Source organism: Hyperolius riggenbachi, chromosome 2 (genome assembly GCF_040937935.1).
Source record: "Hyperolius riggenbachi isolate aHypRig1 chromosome 2, aHypRig1.pri, whole genome shotgun sequence".
Lineage (NCBI taxonomy): Eukaryota > Metazoa > Chordata > Amphibia > Anura > Hyperoliidae > Hyperolius > Hyperolius riggenbachi.
The window spans coordinates 77734766-77743228 of NC_090647.1; the positions used below are offsets into that span (position 1 = coordinate 77734766).

Below are 8463 nucleotides of genomic sequence, written 5' to 3' on the forward strand. Positions count from 1 at the left end.
GACTTTAGAGTAGGAGAAGCACAGGGCCAGGTGTGTACGTGCGCAGACAGGTGTGCAGGCGTGCGCGCATGCGCCGTGGCAGGAGGGGTGGGGGGTTGTGAAGGTGGCCTAGAGCCCATTATTGTAACAGGCTTAGGTCCACTAGTCTAATAATTTACTGCATTCTACTATATGTCACTACAGTTCACAGTCATAACGATGTGTAATGTGCCACTGTGAACCTAGCCTTAAGGTGGCCACACACCATACAATGTTTTAAATATCTATTCAATTCAAGAATTGCAATCAATTTTTCTGACTGATTGTAACAATTCAAAAATATGACCAATGTACCACACACATAGGTTCAATTTTTCCCCAATTATGATAAAAATGATTGGAAACTCAGAAAATTGCTAGGGTGGGTATAGTAATAAATTGACAAACACACACCATACAATCTTTAGAAAAATTAAAGAAAAATTTCCAGCATTCTGGATCGATAAAAATGGGAAATTCTATTGGATTTTCCAATGGTTGAATGGGGGAAAAAAAAAAAAAAAAAAAAAAAACACACAGCAGCGAATTGGCGCGGAGCGGCGGCGATCGGTGTGCACACGCAGCTAGCAAAGTGCTAGCAGCGTGTAGCAAAAAAAAAAATAAAAAATAAAAAATTGGGGGGCTCTAAAATACAATTTATATAAAAAGGGCAAATTAATACAGAATAGGGAGTCAATCGATTATTTATAGTCAGGAACATATTTTAATGGCAGAGTTACTCTGCTGGCATCTCACACACTTTTAGTATTGCTAATAATATAGCAAAGCGAAAAAAAAGTCTGATCACTTCCCTTGTGCAGCCTATAGTATAAATATGCAGTAATCCAGGGCAGAACAATGTGTTGTTGAAACAAATGCAATATCTGTATTCTTGATTGCTTCCGGGTTACACAGGTCACCTTCCTAATGCCTGGTATACATCATGCAATTTCCCTTTAGCTCAAATGGATAATTTCCAGCCATTGTTGCGGTCTTATACCGCCCTCCGTCCACACGACACTTTCTCGACAACCATCCTGGCTCCCACACAACCTGTCCTCTGAGCTCCTCACCATCAACCTTGGGGATTTAAACATTCAGATCGATGAATCTATCAACTCTGTCGTGATCCAGCTACTCACCATAGCCAACTCCCTTGGCCTAGTACAACTCACCAACACCCCCACCCACACTCTCGACCTTATACTCACTAAATCCACCACATCAGACCTGGACATTGCACCCTTCCCACCCTCAGACCATAACCTTCTCACAAAAGCCACCTCCAGACTATCCATGCCTCCAGGACTTCTCAAGAGCTACTCAAACACTATGGAACTCCCTACCTCCCCCTATTAGGGTTGCCCCCTCCAACATTTCCAAGAAGGCCCTCAAAACGCACCTTTTCACTCTGGCCAACCCCTCCCCCACGGGTTCTAAATCCACAGCTGAACTCTACCTTTCGTGTCCCTACCTCTCCCTCTAGATTGTAAGCCTTCGGCAGGGTGCTCCTCCTTGTGTGTCCTACCTGATCATGCACCTTCATTACCGTACACCCATCCTATAGATCCGAGTGAACCCTTGAGTGAACTCGACTTGCCTAACCTCCATGCTCCCATCCAGACTGACTAAGCATTACCTTGTACTCATACTGTGCTGCGTGATCTGGTTTGCATGTATTTCTGTATTGTCTTATTGCTGTATGTCACCCCTAAATATTGTTTGTAACCTTGGTTAATATGTTGGCGCTTTATAAATACAATAAATAAATAGGTCAAATCTGATTTCCGATCGATTTTCTGATTTTCCAATCACTTCTGTTCAAAATCTATCGAAAATCAGATCTGATGGAAATCATCATTTCCACATGTCTACCTAACGGGAAATTGCATGGTATGTACCATTAGGCTGGGTACAAACCATACAATTTTCTTGTCAGATCAACAGGAAATATCCTGTCGTTCAATAATTTTCAGCATGTCCGATCTGCATCCAATTGAAAAAGGTATCAATTTTGAGATCAGTACAGCACAAAATCGATCCCTTTCTCGATTTGAAACAGATTGGACATGCTGGGAATTATCAGACGGGAAACTTCCCATCGGTCTGACAGGAAAATTGCATGGTATGTACCAAGCAGTATGAGTATGAGTATGAAAGATCAGCAATTCTGCTGACCAATATCCCAGAGAAAGTGCACCCAATGTGGCACTAAAATGAGGTGATGGATGAAGTATAGAGATAGCTGAGTGTTGGCCTGCTCTAGATGACTGCACACTGTTTAAAGTGACACTAAAGCAAAAAACCTTATGATATAATTAATTGTATGTGTAGTACTAATTTTGAATAGAACATTAATTTAAACATTTAATAGAAAAGAGTCTCATTTTTATTTTCAGTTACATATATTTTTATTTTTTATAACATTGCATCATTCTGTCACATGTGCAGTTTATAAACCACACATTGCATTTTAAACTATAAAACAAAGCAGAGCTAATGACCTTTTGAACTTCCCTGCAGTAAAACCTTATCTAAAGCTGTGTCTCACTGTTTATATAAGTGCTTCAGAAAACAGGACTGCCTTAACCCAAACTGGGTCAAAGAGCTCAGAGAAGCTCTATTGCATGGATAACAATGGAAGTTTCTTAACTCTTCATGTACTGGAAAAACAATATGAGACTATATTCTTTGCTACTAATGTTCTATTTCTTAGCTGTACTACACATACAATTCATTAGATCATACTTTCTTTTTCTCTTCAGTGTCACTTTAAGTGGCACCATCGGCCAAGCACCCACAGCTGGATCATGAAGGTGCGCACAGGTAATTGCACACATTTAAATAGATTCACTAACCAATATTGAAATAAAAAGGTAGCTGCGCTGGCCTGCGTGACAATTAATATTACTTCATATGTGTTAGAATGTTCTTTGGTGTTGAGTTACACCGCTGGCACTGCAGAATCACTGAGAAATGTCCCCATCACTCTCCCTTGAGGGTGTTCACTAATATCCTAATTACACAAGTAAACCTCTCCTTTACAGAGAGCATTCAGTAAGGACTGGGGTGCCGTGGGGATGTTCATCAGCATAGCAGCAACCTAAACAATAGAACTATTATTACAGCACACAAACTATTACGCAGGTATTGGAAACTGTGCACTGAATTGTGCAATTTTTATTTATTTATTTTAGTATTTATATAAGGCCAACATATTACGCAGCGCTGTACAGAGTATATGGTCTTGTCACTAACTGTCCCTCAGAGGGGCTCACAATCTAGTCATAATCACATGTCTATGTATGTATCCTTTAGTGCATGTATCGTAGACTAGGGCCAATTTGGGGGAAGCCAATTAACTTATCTTTATGTTTTTGGTATGTGGAAGGAAACTGGAGTGCCCGGAGGAAACCCACGCAGACACAGGGAGAACATACAAACGCCTTGCAGATGTCAAACTGGCTGGAATTTAAACCAGGGACCCAGCACTGAAAGGCGAGAGTGCTAACCACTACGCCACCGTGCTATAAACGTATAGACCGAGGGGGGGGGGGGGGGGGGGATGTGTATTTAGTCCAAAAGGTCCTGTGATTCCATCATGCAATACTTCAATCTCAAATCAGCAGAATATAGTTTTTTTTCGCACAGGCATGAGATTAAGGTCACCTATCTGATTTAGGTGCTTCCACAACAGATTAAGTGACCTATCTCATATGCTACAGGCATCATGTTACTCAATGACAATAAGGTGCTTGTACGGGCCAACAGATATCAAGCAAAAATGCCACCAGACTTGTACATCATTCCAATCACTTTTGCCCAAATGTCTTGGTTTGCGCATGCAGCTGCATAAACAGAAACACTTGCCTGTGCAGAGTTATGCCTGCAATACGTATAATTAGATTACACATGATTAGATCATATGTAGATTGCTGACTGCTTTCTGATGTCTATAATAGCTATAGACATCAGAAAGCAGTCAGCACGTCTGATAAATGTCATTTAAAACGTCCAACATACCACCATATCGATCCACAATCATTATTTAAAAAAAAAGAAAAACTGTAGCAAAACAAAAATAGCTAGGCAATATGCACCTGTTTAATCAACAATAACTACTGGCGGGTATAGATGAGCACATACAATGAAGTATATTGTTGCCTAACACAGTAGACCACCACTTCCTAGGTATGATACTTCTAAAAGGCAATGGCACAATGACAATTGCCATCCAAGAAGAAAGGATGGCTAGCAGGTCATCACCCGAATGCATCTGCATTCTATTAGCTGGGATTGCTGGCAATGTAGCTCTGTCACAAGGAGAAACACTACAGCTAACTATAGGGTCCCATCACTTCTGATTCACCAGTGTGCAGGCCACACATACAATCTTCCTAAACGTTTAGCTCTAAAACAACTGCCAAAGAATCTAAATCATTTAATATGCTGGCCAGACACATTTCATCTGCAGTTATTCTGTAATACGGAAGATTTAAAAAGGAGTGCATTAATGTCAAGTCAAAGTGAGATGGAAGGACTGATTCTTTGCAATCATTTTGTCTAATGGGAAATGCCGAAAATGAGATACTGAACTGAATAGAGGATTTTAAAACATTAATGGCCTGTTTCTACTAAAAGCATGCAAATTCATATGCTTTTTTCAGATGCAAATTCTCATCCGTATATGTGCATTTTTGCTATTTTTATTTGTTTCTATTGACATTAAAGGGAACCAGAGAAGAACAAAGCTTAAAAATGAAGAAAAGATGTTATACATACCTGGGGCTTCCTCTAGCCCCATAAGCCTGGATCGTTCCCACGCCGCCGTCTTCCCATCGCCGGTACCGGCGATAGAGGCGATCCAGGCTTATGGGGATGGAGGAAGCCCCAGGTATGTATAAATTTCTAATGTTCGTCGCCTCTGGTTCTCTTTAAGGAAAATGCACGCGAAAATGTGCAAAAACACGAATGTGAAAATGTCATGCAAAAACGGACGACACTGCTGTGCAGATCTGCATACAATGGAAACAGGTCCATTGAAATATAGTGCTATGCGAATCTGTGTGCAGATAAATTCACATGTAGCAGAAACAGGCCCTAATGCTTAGGTACACACAACACAATTTTCTGACAGATTTAAGGCCCATACACACGTCGGATTTCCGCAAACGGGTCGTTTGCCCGCTAAATCGGGCGTTTGTACAGACTGTTGTTCACTTGATAAGAGTGAGTTTGAGCGATCCGCCGTGCGGATCGCTCAAACTCACTCTTATCAAGCGAACGACAGTCTGTACACACGCCCGATTTAGCGGGCAAACGACGGGACGTTCAAACGACCCGTCGTTCACGGAAATCCGACGTGTGTATGGGCCTTTACTGTCAGATTGACTACTTCCAACAAGTCCAATCTGATTTCCCATCAATTTACCATTCACTTCTATGGAAAATCGATCGGAAATCAGATCGGACCTGTCAGAAATAGTCGAAAATGGTATCGCGTGTACCTAGCATTATGCCTGGGACCCACTAGCAGCACTTTCAAGGTGCCTGTGATTTGAAAAGCTCTTGCTAATGCAATGCTATGGGGGATCTTTACAAAATCACGTCCTTCTAGTAGGATCACACTCATAGCATTACATTAGCAAGAGCGTTTCAAATCACAAGCGCTTAGAAACAGCTTATTAACGTGCTGCCAGTGGGTTCCAGGCCTAAAAGTACGTCAACCCCCTTTTCAATGCACAGCACTTCATAATATGTTGGTGCTAAGGATGGTAATTAATAAACAAGAGCAACTAATTTGGCTTTCCTGTAAATGTTTCCATCATCAAGAACGAGAGTGCACAAAGGGTGAACTGGCACTTTGCACAGGGCAATTCATATCTGGAAGCAAATTACGAATTACTGCCGGTTCCACTGCTGCCAAACACGATCATTGTAAATGGAAAGCTAAATTTCAGAGCACATCTCCAATCATAGATAGATACTATAACTGCATGTAGGTAAATGCCCATGACAAGCCAAGAGTTCACCAGGGTGCCATAGCCTTCATACCAATAACCATTAAGCCACAAAGACCACACTGCTCAGCACTGAGATATCTGCACAACTGCCCTTCAGTGCAGACTAGCTCAGACAGCAACACTGCACTATAAGCACCAGCATGCCTCACACTGCACTACATCTCATGCTGCACTACAAGCACCAGCATGCCTCACACTGCACTATAAGCCCCAGCATGCCTCACTCCACTACAAGCACCAGCAAGCCTTACTGCACTACAAGCACCAGCATGCCTCACACTGCACTGCAAGCCCCAGCATGCCTCACACTGCACTACAAGCACCAGCATGCCTCACACTGCACTACAAGCACCAGCACGCCTCACACTGCACTACAAGCACACTGCACTATAAGCATCAGCATGCCTCACACTGCACTATAATCCCCAGCATGCCTCACACTGCACTATAATCCCCAGCATGCCCCACACTGCACTATAATCCCCAGCATGCCCCACACTGCACTATAATCCCCAGCATGCCCCACACTGCACTATAATCCCCAGCATGCCCCACACTGCACTATAATCCCCAGCATGCCCCACACTGCACTATAATCCCCAGCATGCCCCACACTGCACTATAATCCCCAGCATGCCCCACTCTGCACTATAATCCCCAGCATGCCCCACTCTGCACTATAATCCCCAGCATGCCCCACTCTGCACTATAATCCCCAGCATGCCCCACTCTGCACTATAATCCCCAGCATGCCCCACTCTGCACTATAATCCCCAGCATGCCCCACTCTGCACTATGCGCACCAGCATACCCCACACTGCACTATAATCCCCAGCATGCCTCACACTGCACTATAAGCACCAGCATGCCTCACACTGCACTATAAGCACCAGCATGCCTCACACTGCACTATAAGCACCAGCATGCCTCACACTGCACTATAATCACCAGCATGCCTCACACTGCACTATAATCACCAGCATGCCTCACACTGCACTATAATCACCAGCATACCCCACACTGCACTATAATCACCAGCATACTGCACTATAATCACCAGCATGCCTCACACTGCACTATAAGCACCAGCATACCCCACACTGCACTATAATCCCCAGCATGCCCCACACTGCACTATAAGCACCAGCATACCCCACACTGCACTATAAGCACCAGCATGCCTCACACTGCAGTGCACTATAAGCATCGGCATGACAAATCTTGCATGTCCGGGCAGCGATCACCAGCCCACAGCAGCTGCAACCAGAGCCACAGGTCGCCCTGCAGGACTCCTCACCCCCAGCATAGTGTGCGCCGCTGCACTGAGACACCCACCGTCTCTCCAGCAAGCCCCGCTCGCCTTCCGCCGCTCTCTCTCATCGGCTGGCAGCCACAGCCCTCCCGACTCCCATCAGCTCCTGAGCGGCCGCCCGGAGCAGTGAGTGAGCTGCCAGAGCGCCTGCCGAGCTCAGCGACGTCGCCTAGGAGACGGGCTCGCCCACCGTCCACGCCTCCGCCTCTCTCTCCATTCTCCTATCATGTGATAAGAGCGGCGAACCTCGCTGCCGCTGCTGGCACTGAGAGGGGCGTGGCCCGGGCTTTGAGGACAAGTTCAGAGCGGCTACAAAATATTGCAGGCTTTGTGATACCCTACTGACTACTGCATAACGTTTGTTATACCTTCTAATAAAATGTTTTGAAAACATTGAACAATTAGTAATATAGCAATTTCAAAGATGGAAATAAAGTTTAGGGTCAATCAAACACTATATATATATATATATATATATATATATATATATATATATATATATATATATTTACATTGAAAGAGGGACTAATTAGGAGGAAAAAGAAACAGAGGGACAGGGCTCCCAAAGAGGCATTTTGGGGGATTAATGATGCAGCATTAATGTACAGTATTGCATATAAAGCGCGACAGCTTAAGGGCCCGTTCACACTGCACGCGTTTCCAGCCGCGTTTTGGAAACGCGTGCAGGTGGCCAAAACGCACGACATCAGACATTGCATAGAGTGCAATGTCTGATGTTCACACTGCATGCGTTCCGGACCTGTGCGGTCCGGGAACGCATGCTGCACGCAGATTTTGCAAAAACGCGTGGCTGTCCCATTCACTTTTCAGTGATGGGATCAGCCACGCAACGCACACAAATGCGGATGGCCATGCGTTTGTACGCGTTGCGGTCCGCACGCGTTCCGCACGCATGGCCATCCGCATTTCTGATCTGAACGGGCCCTAAGGCACAGTTTACATTAGCGTTTCGTGCCGAAACTGTCAGTTCCAACGGATCCGTTGCAGACTGGTGTTAATACGTTTCAGGTCTGTTTCAGTTCCGTTTGTATCCGTTTTGCGTCAGTTTCCGTTTTTAAAGGGGAAGTTCTAAAATTATCCCGGCTCTGC

The 8463-nt window shown here is 44.3% G+C and overlaps 1 protein-coding gene across 2 annotated transcripts in view; it reads right to left on the reverse strand.

The window, feature by feature from the left end:
- The window catches only part of TNFRSF19 (TNF receptor superfamily member 19), a 106571-nt gene extending 99027 nt beyond the window's left edge, over positions 1-7544 (reverse strand). Inside the window, exon 1 of one of the 2 annotated variants that reach the window (XM_068266944.1) lies at positions 7377-7544. The gene's annotated coding sequence lies outside the window, so the exon portion shown is untranslated. Of the gene's footprint in view, positions 1-7338 lie in introns of both variants that reach the window. The other variant, XM_068266945.1, reaches the window with a different exon arrangement.
- Between the last annotated feature and the right edge of the window lie 919 nt (positions 7545-8463).